Genomic DNA, 17,635 nt, shown 5'->3' on the forward strand with positions numbered 1-17,635 from the left:
ATATGTATACCCTGGAAGAGAAGAGGTGTAGGGGAAACATGATACAGACCTTCAGGTAACTGAAAGGTTTTAATGAAGCATGTTCCTCGAACCTTTTCTGTTGGAAAGCAAACAATAGAACTAGAGGTCACGATATGAAACTCCAGAAGGAATGATTCAGAACAAACATCAGAAAATATTTCTTCACAGACAGGGTGGTGGATGTTTGGAATACCCTTCTGGAAGAGGTGAAGATGAAAACAGTAAACAAATTCAAAACGGTATAGGATAAACACTGTGGATCCCTAAAGTTTAGAGCTGGAAATTACGAAAAGGGTGTATGGTGGTGGGAGGGTAACCTGCATGGAGCACCCGGTACTACCCCTAACAGAAGGCACTGGAATTTCTACCCTAAACCAATTAGTTTACATGATATTTGATGCAACAATAGCATCGCTCTCTGCTTTGACAGCAGGGAGAAAAAGAAACTGTATTCTGCTAACAGTCAACGCTGGGTCCTGACTTTTATGGACCAGGGTACTGATACGCAGACACTAAAGGGTAAATTTTAAGAGCTCAGTGCGCGCCAAAGCTTGTAGATACGCATGTCTCTTGGGCCAGCACGTACTGCGCGATTTTTAAAAACAAGCGGGTAAGCATACAAATTTTGGGGGGAAAAGTGGAGGGGCATTCCCAGATTTTAGCATTAAAACAGCGTGAAACTATATGCACAAGCGTGCGCCGGGGTCCCTATCTGCATATCTTTACTTCTGCTATGGATGGCGTGTAACTAGTATAATAAAAAAAACGAGGCTAATTAGTGAGGAGTGAAGGGTTGGGGCTAAAAGGGTAAACAAAGGCAGGTTATTTAGGTGAGGTTAGGATGTCCTACCCTTGAACTGGGAATGGACTGGGAGAAAAGGTAATTGCGCTGGTGCATGTATGTAATAAAATCCCCCCTCTTTCAGAGTAGAACCAGCATTTGCGTACCCGTATAAAATTGTGCATATATGTTCGTGCATACTGCCGACTTTATACCATGCACCCATATACAGGTATATGTTATAAAACGGGCGCGTCCATTCGCGCAAGCCGGCATATGCACATGCACATATGCCTGTGCAGCTATTTGAAAGTTACCGTTTAAGAAAAACGCGCAGGACTACTTCTACAGCTAAGCCCAAAAGCAAAGCACATTCCACCAGCAGCACTGAATGGATTATCAGGAAGCCTGTTCACCCTGTAAAATATTGCTAGCAGTAATTTTGTTATGGGTTTAGCAGTTGCTTTGTTTTGATTGTTAATATTACTACCCTTAACATAACACTTGTGCAGACTGGATGGACTACTTGGTGTTTTTCTGCCATTATTACTATGTTACTATGAATTATTTATTTTATTTTACAGAAAGAGTGGTTAACTCATAAAAGAAAATTGTTTCTTACCTGCTAATTTTTGTTCCTGTAGTACCACGGACTAGTCCAGACTCCTGAGTTATGCATCCCTGCCAGTAGATGGAGACAGAGAAAGTTTAACTGACACTGCCTCATAAACCCTAGTGCCACCTGCAGTTCCTTAGTATAGATCTGTACCAAAGCATAAAGTAGAAATTTCAATGCCCTAAACAACAAGGCAAAAAATTATTGAAGAAAACTTTGAAAACCTCTTCAAAATTTGTTTTCATCTGTATTTAAAAGACAACAGAGCTGAGCGGGCGACTTCTAGACTGATCCATGGTACTACAGGAACAAAATTTAGCAGGTAAGAACCAATTTTTTTTTTCCCTGTACGTACCCGGATCAGTCCAGTCTCCTGGGATGTACCAAAGCCCCCTATTTAGGGTAGGAACTGGAGAGTCCTGCTCGCAGAACACTCTCGCCAAAGGAAGGAGAACCTGAATCTCCCACATCCAAACGATAGTGTTGTGCAAAAGTATGTAGCGACTTCCAAGTCGCTGCCCTGCAAGTCTCTTGAGGAGGAGACACCAGTGACTGCGTAGAATGAGCATGCAAGCCCTCCGGAATCTCTCAACCGGCAGTAATGTAGGTGGAACCAATGGCCTCTTTCAACCACCTTGCGATCGTAGTCTTAGAAGCCTTGAAACCTCATTTTGCACCACTCCACAAAACAAAAAGGTGGTCAGACCTTCTGAAATTATTAATCACCTCGAGATAGCGCAATAGAGCACATCGAACATCCAACCGCTTGAGCTCTTTCGCATGAGAAACAGATGAATCCACTGCTGGGAAGCTCCACCGTCTGGTTGACATGAAAAGTGGAAATCACTTTAGGCAGAAAAGAAGGCACCGTCCTCAAAGAAACCCCCGAATCCGAAATCTGGAGGAAAGGATCCCGACAGGACAAAGCTTGCAATTCCGAAATACGACGAGCACAGCAAATCACTACTAGAAAAACTACCTTGAGAGTCAAGTCTTTCAGTGTCACTCTCCAGAGAGGCTCAAAAGGAGCCACACACAAACCGTGGAGGACTAGATTCAGGTTCCAAGATGAGCAAATTCTCCTAACAGGAGGCCGCAAATTCCTAGTTCCTCTGAGGAACCTGACAACATCCGGATGAGCTGAAATAACAGCATCTTCGATCTTGCCTGAAGGCAGGCCAAGGTTGCCACTTGAACTTTAAGGGAGCTAGGAGCTAAGCCTCTCTCAAACCTAGACTGCAGAAATGACAAAATATCAGAAATGGAGGACTGTAGGGTGCGAATTCCATGAACACCAGGATTCAAACACTTTCCATACTCTAACGTAAGCCAAATTAGTAGACTTTCTCCTGGCTTGCAATAAGTTGGTGATGACAGCCTCTGGATAACCTTTCCATCTTAATCTCCTCCTCTCAAAGGCCAAGACGCTAGACAAAAGTGATCGGCCTTATCTGAAAATATGGAACCCTGACAAGAAGGCCCTTCAGATGAGCGAAACGAAGCAGGCCATCTACTGCCATGTTGACGAGATCTGCAAACCAAGGACGCCTCGGCCACTCCAGAGCTACCAAAATCACCTCCCCGCGATATTTCTCTATGCGACGCAACACCTTGCCCACCAATTGCCAAGGAGAGAAGACAAAGCAGAACCCCCCGTGGCCAAGGCAGGACTAGAGTGTTGACACATTCAGCCCCATGCTGTCGCCTGCGACTGAAGAAGCGAAATGCTTTGGCATTCTGACGAGTTTCTATCAGATTCACGTGAGAGGAGCCTCAACGATCTCATATGAGCTGCATCACAGCTTCCGACAACTCCCACTCGCCTGGATCTAACAGAGTCCGACTTAGGAAGTCCGCCTGAACACTGTCGACCATGCTATCATGATGCAGCTATTCCCTCTAGGTGAGACTCCGCCCAACGAATCAAAGCTTGTGCCACCCGAGCTACCGGCTAACTCTTGGTATCACCCTGCCGGTTGATGTATGCCATTGTTGTCGCATTGTCAGAAAGAATCTGCAAAGAGCATCCTTTTATCAATGGTAAGAACTCCTTCAAAGCTAGCCTGACCGCCCTGGTCTCCAATCGGTTGATAGACCATGTAGATTTTCTCGCAGACCAAATAGCCTGAACTGAACGATGTGGACAAACCACCCCCTAGCCAGAGAGACTGGCATCGGTAGTAACTATCACCCAGTTCAGCACTTATGTACATTAAGATCTATGTCTAGATCTTAATGTACATATTTCAAATGTTTAATTACTGTTCTCATTGTTAGTAACGTTACATACTGTAAAAAATGTTTGTTCTTTTTTTCACGTTAAGCGTTAATGAATGTAATATGTTGTTTAAACTGTGAACCGGTGTGAAGGCATCTGCCAAACCTCTGTATATAAAAACATACAAATAAAAATAAATAAGTATTCTGCGTAGAAGATTGGGAGTCTGAAGCCACCACGACAGACTGTCTCTGGCCTCGCCCTCTAGAGGTAATGGCACATGAAACTTCTGAAATTGGCTTCCACTGCATCAAAAGTGCCGTTTGCAACGGCCTCATATGGAAAAATGCCCACGGAACCAATTCCAACGTTGAAGTCATGGAGCCTAGAACCTGTAAATAATACCACACTTTGGGAATCCGTAAGCTCAACAACCTGCAGATTCAATTCTGCAATTTGAGCACTTGTTCTTCTGAAAGATACACCTTGCTGAGCGTCAAACCGAGCCCCCAAGTACTGAGTCAGAGATAAATGACTCTTTGCCAGGTTCACTACCCAGCCGAGAGACTAAAGAACCTCGAGAACTCTGCTGACCGACTGAAGACAGAGAGCTTCCGATTTCACCTTGATAAGCCAATTGTCCAGTTATGGATGCACCAGGACACCCTCCTTCCAAAGCGCCACCACCACAACCATCACCCTTGATGAAGGTGCGTGGGGGTGTGTGGCAAGTCCAAAAGAAAGGATCTGAAACTAAAAATGCTGGCCCAGCACCAGGAAGCGGAGAAAGCGCTGGGAGTCTAGGTGGATTGGGATATGCAGATAGACCTCCGTGAGATCAAGGATGCGAGAAACTCCCCTTTGCACACCGCTGCTTATCACTGACCACAAGGTTTCCATGCGGAAGCGGGGAACTTTGAGGGTGGCATTCACTTTCTTCAAATCCAGAATGGGCCAGAAAGTGCCTTCCTTTTTTGGAACCACAAAATAGATGGAGTAGCGGCCTGTGCGAAGTTCCGAGGGAGGAACAGGTATCACTGCTCCCAGGCTTTGGAGACACGCTAAGGTCTCCCACACCACCACCTGCTTGCTGACTAGACCACAGGGGGAAATTAGAAAAAGCTCTCAAATGGGTCGAGCAAAACCTAAAACATAGCCGTCTTATCACCCTGAGAACCCACTGGTCCTGCATAATCTTGGCTCACTTGCCATAAAATTGAGTCAAGCAACTTCCTATAATAGGGCTGGCCTCGCTTCATTGTGAGAACTTACCTGCAGACACGGATCCTCCTGAGGCCCCCCCGAAGGGACTGCCCCCAAAGCTGCCCTCAAGTAGGGAATGATCTCAGAGGCAAGAGGAAACCTCACTGGTCTTGATCTCCTATGAGAGCGAAACAGAGACCGAACCTAAAAGAATCTTTTAGCTTTGGGCTTGTCCTCGGGTAAATGTAGAGGCTTGTCATCACAGAGAGCCTGAATCAGTTGGCTCAAGGTCTTCCCCAAACAAGAGGCAACCTTTGAAAGGCATCTTTGAGGAGACATCCACCGACCAGTTACGCAACCAGAGCAACCTCCTAGCCACTACCGAAGCCATGGCCCTAGAGGATGTTTGCACCAAGTATTAGAGAGCATCCGCCCCAAAAGCCACAGCCGCCTCAACACACTCAGCTGTGTCCGTGTACTCCCCCATCGTGGGAAGGTACGCCTGCATCTCTTGCACCCAGTGGAGGCACGCCTGCTATATGAAACTTGAGCAAATTCACTGCTTGTAACCCCAAAGCAGAAACCTCAAAAATCCACTTGAGGTGTACCTTTAATTTGCGATCTTGCATATCCTTCAAAGCCACAGAACCAATCACGGGAATAGTGGTTCTCTTAGTCACCGTGGACACCGCTGCATCAACCTTAGGGAGAGCAAAACATTCCAAGTCCTCCTACAGAAGTGAATAAAGTTTTCCCATGGTCCTAGCAGCTTTCAGACCAGCATCTGGAGTCCCTCATTCTGTGTCAACCAATTTCCTAACCAACTTATAGAAAGGAAATGAAGCTGGGGGACCCCTCACCCAGTCTAGGACGGGGTCCCATTCCTTCAGAATCGGTATCACCCTGGGGCATTTTAACTCCCAACATGTGAAAAGCTAAAGGAAGCAAACTGTCCAATTCCTCCTTCTTGAACAAGCAAACCTCCTTCGGGTTATCTGACACAGGAGGAGAGATCCCCAGGTCATCCCCCACAGTGGTATCACCAGTCGCCGGATCAACTGGACCTGCCAGCTCCCCATGGACAGGCTCATCTCCAGTATCCCTGGACGCTTGATCAGAACCATCCGAGCCAGATCCTGGGGGGGGTGGGGGGGAGAATTAAGAAGCCTGTGACTCAGGGACGTAGCAGACCTGCCCAGCTGGGCCGAACCAGAACCAACCCGAAGAGGAAAGCCCCAGGTGCCCCCCCCCCCCCCCCGGGCTGTGACTGAGCGGGCCTAACCAACATCTGAGCACCTGAGGGCTGCTGACTGGCCAAAAAAGCATCAAGGAACAGCAGCACAAATTCTGGGGGGGGGGGGGGGGGAACCTTTCCCTGCTCCAGCACCTTCAGGGCAAAAGGCAGGAACGGGCAGAAACAGTTTCCTCCCCCCCCCCCCCCAACCACCAGCAAAGTCTGATCGGCTGGGGACAAACATGGCGGACCCTCCCCCACGGCGCAGGAACAGCCGCCGAAAAATCCAAGATGGCCACTGTTCCAACGCCGTCTGAGGAAGAAGCAGCAGCACAGAGGACAGAGCCCCTTCCAAGGACCAGAGCACAATTGGCCGAGCTACGACGCCGCTTTGCGGGCAGAGGAGCTCCGGGGGAGCCCTCCCCGCCTTCAGAACAAGCCGCTCAGAGATGTTCCCGGTTCAGGCACAATCGAGCCGAGCTGCAGGCTCTGCACGCAGCACCACAAGCCATGCTGGGGGAAGGAGCCCAAAAGAGTAAACTGACTGAAAACAAATTTAAAGAAAAAAAAAGAACAGTCCCCCCCCCCCCCGAAACGGGCCGATCTTACTGGCAAGCTAAGAAGGAAGTTGCCTGCACTGCTGAGCTGCTGCCTGGGTTTTTTTTTGTTTGTTTTTTTTTAAACTTTCTCAAAAACAGACACTGAGACAAAGCCTGTATCAAAAAGAAACAGGGAGTCTCAGGAAACAAAATCTAAAAACCCTCTTGAAGCCTGAAGCCTGAGTAGCCTCATGAGGGGAGGGATCTGGACAACCAGATGTACACCCCACGGGCACATAAAAGGGTGACAACCCCTGGCCCGTCTGCCTCAATCGGACAGGGTAGGGATCACAAGAAAACCTGAAGGAACCCAAAAGAAACCCCCGGGAGGAAGGTTCAAATCCATACATTCCTAAAAGAAAAGCACAGAACTGCAGGTTCAACAGCCTCTGCCATCTGCTGGAGACAGAGAAATACTGAGGAACTGCAGATGGCACTAGGGTTTATGAGGCAGCATCAGTTAAACTTTCTCTGTCTCCATCTGCTGGCAGGGATGCATAACCCAGGAGTCTGGACTGATCTGGGTACATACAGGGAATAGAGGCTTTTCTTAAAGTTAAAGAAAGCTGAAGTCATTTATCTTATAGGAAACATGAAAACTGCTTTCCCTCTACCTTTGAATTTTCTGGCCATCCTCTAACCATCATCAGCAAGCCCATAATTTAGGAGTGACCGTTAAACAAATATTTCTTAAGTCCCATAGTAAGTCCCAAGTTCAAACATCTTATTGGAAGCTGTGTATGCTAGATTCCTGCCTACTAAATATGATCAGGGCCATTCAGGTCATTCAAAATTCTACAGCTAGAATAATCACTGGGACCTCAAGATACAAATATATTTCTCCTACACTCAAAGCTCTTCATTGGCTACCTGTACATTTTCATATATATTACAGAACACTAATTATTATACACAACATCCTCAATACTGATTTTCCTTATGTCAAATGTATTAAAATTCATAGACCCATGAGAAATTTAAGATATCCCCATCCACAAAGTGACCTATCTTGCCAAATCCAGAGACTGAATGCGCTCTCTAGCCTGAGGAACGCTCTGGAACTTATTCTCAGTGACCTTCTGAAAGCAGGTTTTTTACAAAACATTTTTAAAAGATCTGGAAATCATCTGTTCTAGTTAGCATTTGACTAAACCATCACTGCAGCTACCAGAGTCAGAAGCTTTGGACAGAAAGGTGCTTGCCCTTGCAATACTGACAGCTTTTGTTTTTGGGATTATGCCTGTATGTTTCTGATTATTGTATGTTACTTTATTTTAAATTTTGTGTCTGTCTTACTCTGTAAGCTTTCTAAGCTGCCCAGAACTTGAATGGAGCACTCTAGAAATATTTTAAATAAATAAATGTGCGGTGCCATAGGAGTCAATTTTTCAAAACAACTGAGGGTGCTAAATTCAACATAAATTACTCCTCCTTTGACTCAGTGAAGGAGTTTCCTCAACATTAGGGGTGCTCAAGCACCTATGTGTGGAAAGCCTTCCTAGAGCAGGTGATGGAAGCTAAAACAAAAGAGTTTAAGAAGTCATGCAATAAGTAGAGTGAAGCAAGAAGAGAAAGCATAACCTAGCAGCTTTTAGATTAGTGTTTAAACGCCATATTTTAATTCTATGAGTGCTGGGGCTTTCAGAATGAATGGAAAAGTGGTTAACATAGAAGATTAGAAGCGATAGAGGAAACAGAAAACATGTAGCTGCGTATGCCGGCAGGTTTTGATGGTAGAATCAATTAGCGGTTGTGTCTTTCTAAAAGGCTGTAAGTACTGCAATAACTAGAAGCCCTACGGGAAGCACAGGTCCTCATATAGCAGGTCTTTCTGGTAGGCCAAACAGGGGATGTAGCAGTAAGGATAGCTATTTAGATCAGGCTGTAATGATAGAATAAAATTAGCATCTGGGTGTGTTGCAGACTTCAAATACAGAAATAACTAAAACACCTAGTAGAAATGTACACATGGTGGTAGGCTACACAGGGGACCTTAGAGGCCAGAGGTGCAGGCAACCTCCATGCTAATATTGCTGGCTGATTAGATTATTACAGAACTTTGTGATTAGACCTAGGAAAGGTAGGCACTGGAGAGAACCAAGAGGAGACCCTGAATATGTTCAACTGCCCAAGATGGAGGAATACAAAAGAGGAAGATCAAACAGACTGTCCTGAATAAGGATATATGTTGCAGGTTACACACTGTGCCTGGCAACTGGGATGTATTCTTAGCCATGTGAACAGAAGAACCAAGCAAACTGGATGAGTAAATCAGTCTTTTTCTGCCATCATCTGTACTATATATATATATATATATATATAGTGTAACACTGCACTCTGGTTAACCAGGTTGTTCATCCATTCATTGACCAAAGCAAAGAACGTCAAGCAGCACTGTCTGAATTATCAAGACATCATAAAGGTAAAAGCACAGGACGGCTTCTACGGCCAAGTCCATAAGCAAAGAACGTCAAGCAGCACTGTCTGAATTATGAAGAAGACATAAGAGAAAAAGCACAGGATGGCTTCTACGGATAAGCAAAGAACGTCAAGTTGCACTGTTTGAATTATCAAGAAGGCATAAGGGAAAAAGCCTTAGTTTTGAGACTTAGTTTTTGGGTACTTGCCAGGTTCTTATGGCCTGGATTGGCCACTGTTGGAAACAGGATGCTGGGCTTGATGGTCCCTTGGTTTGACCCAGTATGGCATTTTCTTATGTTCTTATAAGCACAGGAAGGCTTCTACTGCCAAGTCCATAAGCAAAGAACGTCAAGCAGCACTGTCTGAATTATCAAGACATCATAAAGGTAAAAGCACAGGACAGCTTCTACGGCAAGTCGCAAAGCAAAGAACGTCAAGCAGCATGGTCTGAATTATCAAGAAGGCTCCTCATCCAGTAAAAATGTTGCTAGCAGTATTTTATGGGTTTGATAGTTGCTTGGTTTTGATTGACTGTAAATATTACTACTCTTAAGGCTTGGGAGTATTGCATGGAGCAGCGGTTACTACCCTTGAGAGAAACATGGGAGCAGCCTGCACAAAGCGGCAGGTACTACCATACGAAGCTTGCTGGGCCATCTGGTCCTTTTCTGCCCAGCAAGCTTCTGACCACAGGAACAACCTCAGATCACAGCCAAGGTCCCCTGTCACTTCCACACATTTCCATGCAGTGAATCAAGAGATGCCACAAGTAACCACTTTTGAAGCAAAGGACAATAATTCTCGCTGCCTGAGTGAACTGACCAGAGAGCACAGGAAAGCACAGATATCTGTAAGAGCAAGCATTACATCTCTTACATATAAATTATCACTCACAACACCCATTTTTTAATCTTTATTTTGAATGATGCAAAGTAAATAATTTCATACACAAACATATATCTCAGCCTAATTTTTGCATATAAAGTTCCTTAAATATTCTAAAGTTTCAAAATTCTCACGCAACAGTAGGAGACCGAACCAAAAACAAAACCAATCATTCTTGATTTCCAGGTATAAGAACAGTTCACTATCCTGTAGTTTTGTTGATTGTTTTACTTAGAATACTGCTGATAAAATGAGGCGGCATATGTGCATCTTTCTACCCCAGAAGAGCATGGCAAAGAGCGATAGCCTGTCTCCTTTCTCTATTCCATCCATATATCCCAGGAAGGGCTGCTATATGCTCAGTTCTTGGGGTTTGTTTGTTTTTTGTTTAATATAATAATGCTCGACCTCGCCTGTACCTACTTCCCATATTTTCTGGAATTGTTTAATCTTTTCAAGTAACTAATGGAACCTCCATATTTCTGCTATGCTATGGCTTGCATCAACAGCTTCTGTATTAATATTTTCCTACTGCCCAGAGGATGACCAGCCAGAGATGTAAAGAACATCCAAGCAAGTGCAGCAAATGGGCCATGCAGTCTGTCCAGTTCTCACGCTCACACAGATTAGCATACATATTCCCAATAACTGAACCTACATCAGCATCCCCCATTTTTTTTTACCTGATCTCTCAAGCATGTTTCTATCACTACCCTCTAGATCAGTGTACAATTGCACAAACGTGCCAGCCTCCCAACACTTTCTCCAGTACCTGTGTGTGGATTCCAGAGTAATGTGATGCAGTTTCACCACTAATTCACACAGCAAGTATGTGCCAGTCAGTGGCAGGTGTCTCCTATGATCACCCTGAGTGCATGGCAGATAAAGACCAAAATGGCCTTTCCAGTCTTCCAAGTAAAAATTTGTCCACTTTGGGTAGATGAGCATACAAATTCCCTTTTAAACTCAACACTGACTCCTGACCTCTTAAAATGTGTCTCACTGCTATTATGGCTCTAATTGCTGCTCTGTGCAGGTTACCCCAGTGCTTCACTACCATCCTCTTGCCACTGTTCTCGGTACTTATCCCAAACCCCACCTCCCCCAAAAGGGCATTCCAAATATCTACCATCCTTTCTGTACATTGAAAAAGGTCTGCTTCTTGTGCACTATTAATGCCTTTCAAGTCTCTGCATGCCACACTGGGATAACAGCCTTGTTTCCAAAAGAGTCACACTGGAAGTATCGGCCTGTCAGTCCTAGGGCTTGACAGAATGGATAAAGCTTTGCATTCTGCCTTCCTTGAGATCACACTGGCCCAATGTGAGTGGTCGAAGGCTGATTCTTTCATAGTAACATTGATTTAGTGTATTTAGCTTCCACTTTTTCATTGTAGCTCAAGGCGAGTTATAGTCAAGTACATTAGGTATTTTCCCTGAGGACAGGAAAAATACCTAATGTACCTGATACATATAGGGAAAAATAACCCATGCTGTAGTTACACGATGTTAGGTTCCATATTAGAAGTTAACACCCAGGAAAAAGATTTAGGCATCAAAGTGGATAAGACATGGAAATCGTCGGCTCAGTGTGCTGCGGCAGTCAAAAAAGCAAACAGAACGTTAGGAATTATTAGGAAGGGAATGGTTAATAAAACGGAAAATGTCATAATGCCTCTGTATCGCTCCATGGTGAGACCGCACCTTGAATACTGTGTACAATTCTGGTCGCCGCATCTCAAAAAAGATATAATTGCGATGGAGAAGGTACAGAGAAGGGCAACCAAAATGATAAAGGGGATGGAACAGCTCCCCTATGAGGAAAGGCTGAAGAGGTTAGGGCTGTTCAGCTTGGAGAAGACACGGCTGAGGGGGGATATGATAGAGGTCTATAAAATCATGCGAGGACTAGAATGGGAAAATGTGAATCTGTTATTTACTCTCTCAGATAACAGAAGGACATAAGAACATAAGAACATAAAAAATTGCCATACTGGGTCAGACCAAGGGTCCATCAAGCCCAGCATCCTGTTTCCAACAGTGGCCAATCCAGGCCATAAGAACCTGGCAAGTACCCAAAAACTAAGTCTATCCCATGTAACCATTGCTAATGGCAGTGGCTATTCTTTAAGTGAACTTAATAGCAGGTAATGGACTTCTCCTCCAAGAACCTATCCAATCCTTTTTTAAACACAGCTATACTAACTGCACTAACCACATCCTCTGGCAACAAATTCCAGAGTTTAATTGTGCGTTGAGTGAAAAAGAACTTTCTCCGATTAGTTTTAAATGTGCCCCATGCTAACTTCATGGAGTGCCCCCTAGTCTTTCTACTATCCGAAAGAGTAAATAACCGATTCACATCTACCCGTTCTAGACCTCTCATGATTTTAAACACCTCTATCATATCCCCCCTCAGTCGTCTCTTCTCCAAGCTGAAAAGTCCTAACCTCTTTAGTCTTTCCTCATAGGGGAGCTGTTCCATTCCCCTTATTTTGGTTGCCCTTCTCTGTACCTTCTTCATCGCAACTATATCTTTTTTGAGATGCGGTGACCAGAATTGTACACAGTATTCAAGGTGTGGTCTCACCATGGAGCGATACAAAGGCATTATGACATTTTCCGTTTTATTCACCATTCCCTTTCTAATAATTCCCAACATTGTTTGCTTTTTTGACTGCCGCAGCACACTGTACTCCATGAAGTTATCAAGAGGCACATTTAAAACAAATCAGAGAAAATTCTTTGGAAATAGGATGCTTGTCTTGATGGACCCTCGGTCTGACAACTTATGTTCTTATGGTATAGTAATGATAGCAGAAAAAGACCAAATAGTCCATCCAGTCTGCCCAGCAAGTTTCTTATGGTAGTAACTGCCGCTCCATGCAGGTTTACCCCTTATGTTAAGAGCAGTAATATTAACAATCGAAACAACCGTCAAACCCATAACAAAAATTACTGCTAGCAATATTTTAACAGGGTAAGCAACCTTCCTGATAATTCATACAATTCTGCTGCTTGAATGTGGTTTGCTTTTGGACTTAGCTGTAGAAGCAGTCCTGCACCCCCCCCATCTATATATCAGTACCCTGGACCATAAGTCAGGGCCCAGCATTGGCTGTCACCTGAATCCAATTCCACTTCCTCTCCCCCACAGTCTAAGCGGAGAGCGATGCTTGCGTTGCATCAAAATCATTTAAGTTTATTTATTTATATTTATGTATGCGCTTTTATATACTGAAGTTTAGCTAGAGGCCTTCACTCCGGTTTACAGGTAGAACATCATATTACAAGAAACAACTGGTAAAAAAGTATAACAGGAGAGGTAATAGATATAGTTGGGTTATGTCAATGGCAGCAAGTTGTTTATTGGTTAAGTTAATTGGTTAAGGATAGTAATCCCCATGCCTTTTGTCAGGAGCACTAGTTGCTGCTCCATAGAGGGAAGGGCATGGATGGTCACCCTATTTCTTTATTGATTCAAAAGATTTCTATCCTACAGAATCCAACATACTTGGCAGTGCAATGCTCTGAAGTATTACATCATTAACCATTTGCTATTATTTGGGCAAGCACCATATATTACAGCAAAAGCCAAACCACATTATAGTGAAATCAAGGTGTGTGAACATTTTATGATACCTCATTTCCTCTTTTAGTACAGAAGTTTGCACATCTAGTGAAAAGCATTTCCCTCGAGGAAACTAGCTGAGAAATGGAGTCAGCCGACGAGCACAGGCACTAACTAATAGCAGGGCAGCTTTAAAAATGTTCAATGAATTCACAAAAGATCAGACCTCCCTAAGATTTCAGCTGAACTGACATGGCAATAAAGAAAGGAAGGGATGCCAGGGGGCGGGGAGACATAGGCGGGCCCATGAGAAGTGCAAGCCTAGGGTGACTGGACACTCCTATTTGTGGCAAAATTTGAATGAAATCAAGTGAATAGGTAAAAAGTTTTCAGCGGCTAGAGTTAAATCAATTCTTAGATCAATTTCCCTTCAGGAAAAGAGGCTAAAAATACATAATTAACTCTAAGTTAAGGTGCATTACTTATCACTTTCTTCAGTCCTTAATTATAATACCTCCTTAGATCCTCTAATTCATAACCTTTCTTCTACCCTCTTTCTTGTAGGATGTATGCTGGCCATATGGTGCTCCTGTCACCACCGATTCTTGGTTTGTTTTGAAAACTCTCCCCTGCCCTGGAGCTGCTGTCCCCACCACACACATCCAATGCCTGGAACTCTTACCTCATGCAAACTGCCCTCTGTCAAACTAGCACTCTTGTAGCCATCTCACATCCTGGAACACATGATTGCCTCTCATGGTTTCATGCTGTAGGCCCATCACTTGGGTCAATAGGCAACAACATGTAAGCCTAAGGTGATGACACACAGCAGCCAGCAAGAGGCTCAGCCATCCCAGATTATGTTTGTAATCTTCCATTTCTCTCAGCACCTACCACACTGCCTGGCAATGTTTAACAATAACTTACCCCTCTGGTCATTTCCTCTCTTAGTTGGGTTTTGTTTTCTGCTTTCCAGGAGCAGTGACCAAACACAGGAGGTAGCACCAGGAAAAAGAGAGACAACATATCCCTCCCCCACCCCTCCTGCTATATCCTAGTCAGTGGTGGGAGGGAAGGGATCCAGGGAGGTAAGAGTGAGAGCAGATTTCTGCTTTCACTGCCCCACCCCGCCCGCTTACACATCAAGAAATAAAACCAGGGTAAGAGGTTCAGCACCAAAGCAAGACTAGCATAATGCCATTACTGCTCTGCTCCCAAGGGCAATCAGCAAAGCCAAGGGTCCCCCTAGAACTCGGCTGGGCCTGAAGCCTGAACCGGCACCGCACCGGAGAGGCTCCCAGAGCAAGCACTCCCCTCTGCCTGCTCTCAGCGGGTCACTTAGTGCCTCCACGTCACACTCGCCCTGACACTCTCCCTACAGAGGCGGCTCCGGGCCTCGCGCCCCCGCCGCATCCCTCACACACCGCTGCTTCCGCTTCCGGTCCCATACACTGCCGGGAGGGGGAGGGCCGCGCGCGCTCACAAAGCCAGGAAAGCGGCGCTCGCGCGCTTCTCCATCCTCCGCCAATCCGCGCCCAGCGCGCGCCTTCGCGTCTAACGGCCGCGGGACGGCGCGCGCTTACTCCTTGCATCCCGTTCCCGCGCAGACAAAAGCAGGGAAGAGCGTGTTGCGCGCGCGCAGGCCGGAGGCTCCACCCCTCCTTTTTTTGTTGCTTGTGTTTGCAGTTTTTTTTTTATTTTTTTTTTAAGTTAAATAAACTTTATGGAACAGCGTGCCCCGAACATAGGCGCAGTCCTCTTCCGAAAGAAGGGCTCATTAGAGAGTACGCGCGGACGGCGGAAGCTTACCCTTGTCGGTATGTATCCGCGGTAGGAAGGCAGGAGGCAAGTAGGGCCGAGACAGACAGAGAGGGGGGGAAAATGTTCCAAGAGACGGGCCGGGCCCCACCGCCGCACACGTCACTTCCGCCGGCTGGCGACGCCTCGCCGGCAGAAAGAGCGAGCAGCTGGGGACAAGCCGGGCTGACAGTGATTATACTTTTACATTGCGGCAGGGAGTAGTGGCGTGCAATGCGGCCGAGAGACTCGGGCGCAGCACGGGAAATGGAGAAGAAATGACCTCCTCAACATGGCGTTTCGGCGTTGTTTCCGGTCGGAGAGGTCAGTGTCGCGTTTCCGACTGGGCTGCCCTGCCCTGCTGGAGACGCGGGGCACGTCACGGGCCGAGCGCGGTGACGTCAGAAAGGTGCTTGATCTTGGAACCTAGAAATGAAGCCGGTGCCCTGCGTTGTCTGCTGTCTCGCCAGCGCCACGGAGCATTCTGGGAGCTGTAGTTCTGGCCCTGCGCCGGAGGGCAGTGTTCTGTCGGTGTGGGCGCCGCCCTGGCCTTAGCCCAGGTTTACTATGGGTTTGTAGTCTCTGCTTTTGCCATTTTGCCTCCAGAGTAGCAGGGTTGCCGCTTGACCAAGTTCAACCTGTTCTGGTGTTGCCTCATGGAGTCTTTGAACAGAAATTTAGAACTTCTGACGAAGCCATGTGGCTAGGCCAGAGGTGACTAACCTTTCATGCACCAAAAGCCAAGGAAGCAGAATGCGCAGTACCAAAGCGCTGTTTCCCAGCAGCTGTGAGTTCTCTCACCCCTATCAAATCCCTTCTTGTCTTCACCAGTGTTCCCCTCTCTCAACCTCTCCTTATAACAACATAAGACATGCCATGCTGGGTCAGACTGAGGGTCTATGAAGCCCAGCATCCTGTTTCCAACAGTGGCCAATCCAAGTCTCAAGTACCTGCCAAGTACCCAAACAGTCAGATCCCAAGCTACTATTGCTTATTGATTAATAGCAGTTTATGGACTTCTCCTTATCCCCAGCAGTCTCGTACTCAGCCCTCTAAAGTGGAGAGGAAGTACGACCCAGAGGTTCATGTTTTTCCCACAGATAAGCAGGCTGAATTAGTCATGCCGTCTGGCATGTCTTCCAGGATGGCTGAGGTGGAGCTTCACTAGCTGACAGAGCTTTGCTCTGTTTGAGGCTGCGTGTACTTTCCCACATGGTGCCATCTTTCTGTCAGTCTTTTTCTTCCGCGCGGTGAGCCTCGCGTGTAGCTCCTCGACCCCTCACATCGCTCACCATTTTTGTCGGCGATCTTCAGGATTTGCCCAACCATGCCTTCCAGGCCACCGGGCTTCACGTTTTGCCAATGTGGCAAAATTATGTCGGCTACAGACAGGCACAGCTATTGTTATTTGTGCCTAGGTCCGGAGCATGACTTGGTGAACTGTCGGGATTGCGGCCACATGTCTCCCCAGGCCCAGCGGTAGCGCGCCGCCAAAATAGCACACCTCAAGGAAGATTTATTTATTTTATTTTTAATTTTTATATACCGGAATTCCTGTATGCAATACAAATCAATCCGGTTTACATGTAACAAAAAGGTTGCCCTGGCCTGGGAGGTTAGACCGGGGTTTTTTACATAGAACATTGAACAATAACAATCAACCAATGAACATTATTACAAGGAACAATGAGAGCTCTGGATCCTCGCCCCAGTGTCTGAGCGCCTGTCAGCCCACTCCTCCCTGGTGCCCAGATCAGACCGACCCAAACAGTCTAAGAGGGCCTCCTCCATGGGACTCCCCGGCACAGCCTCGGGGCTCTGGGAGTAAGAAGCCTGACCCCCCCCCCCCCCCCCCCACACACACACACACATACACACGCACACACACACCCTCCTGTGGCACAGAAAGCATTGGTAGATGCGCCGGAACCCCCAGCACCGACCCTCACGGGACAACCAACGCACTTGGCTGAGGCGCCGCAGAGATGCGTCACCTGGGATCGGACACAAACAGCACGCCACTCATTCATCAGAGCCAAAGCACAAGAAACACACAATGCACCCACACACTGAAGCAGCAAGCCGAAGCACAGGGTCCCCTCGATGCAACGGGATGCGCCGGCGGGTCCGTCGGCACAGGACCCCCCCATCCCACCATAAGAAGAGCTCCTCCAGGAAGTTGCCCCTGACGCCAGAGGCTCAGGGGGGCATCTTTCCAAAATTGGACCTGGTCTTCTCTGATGAGGAGCATGTTTCCATCACGGGTTCCGGCTCTTCCTGATCTTCCAGT

At 46.4% G+C, this 17,635-nt stretch overlaps 1 protein-coding gene across 4 annotated transcripts in view; it reads right to left on the reverse strand.

Moving 5' to 3' along the window:
• The window catches only part of ZNF384 (zinc finger protein 384), a 50,713-nt gene extending 35,083 nt beyond the window's left edge, over positions 1–15,630 (reverse strand). The window contains exon 1 of one of the 4 annotated variants that reach the window (XM_029580607.1): positions 15,358–15,630. The gene's annotated coding sequence lies outside the window, so the exon portion shown is untranslated. Of the gene's footprint in view, positions 1–14,230; positions 14,433–14,475; positions 15,174–15,357 lie in introns of those variants that run through there. The other 3 variants (XM_029580608.1, XM_029580606.1, XM_029580609.1) reach the window with 3 other exon arrangements.
• Positions 15,631–17,635: the final 2,005 nt, after the last annotated feature.

The sequence above is a fragment of the Rhinatrema bivittatum genome, chromosome 16 (genome assembly GCF_901001135.1).
Source record: "Rhinatrema bivittatum chromosome 16, aRhiBiv1.1, whole genome shotgun sequence".
NCBI classification, from domain to species: domain Eukaryota; kingdom Metazoa; phylum Chordata; class Amphibia; order Gymnophiona; family Rhinatrematidae; genus Rhinatrema; species Rhinatrema bivittatum.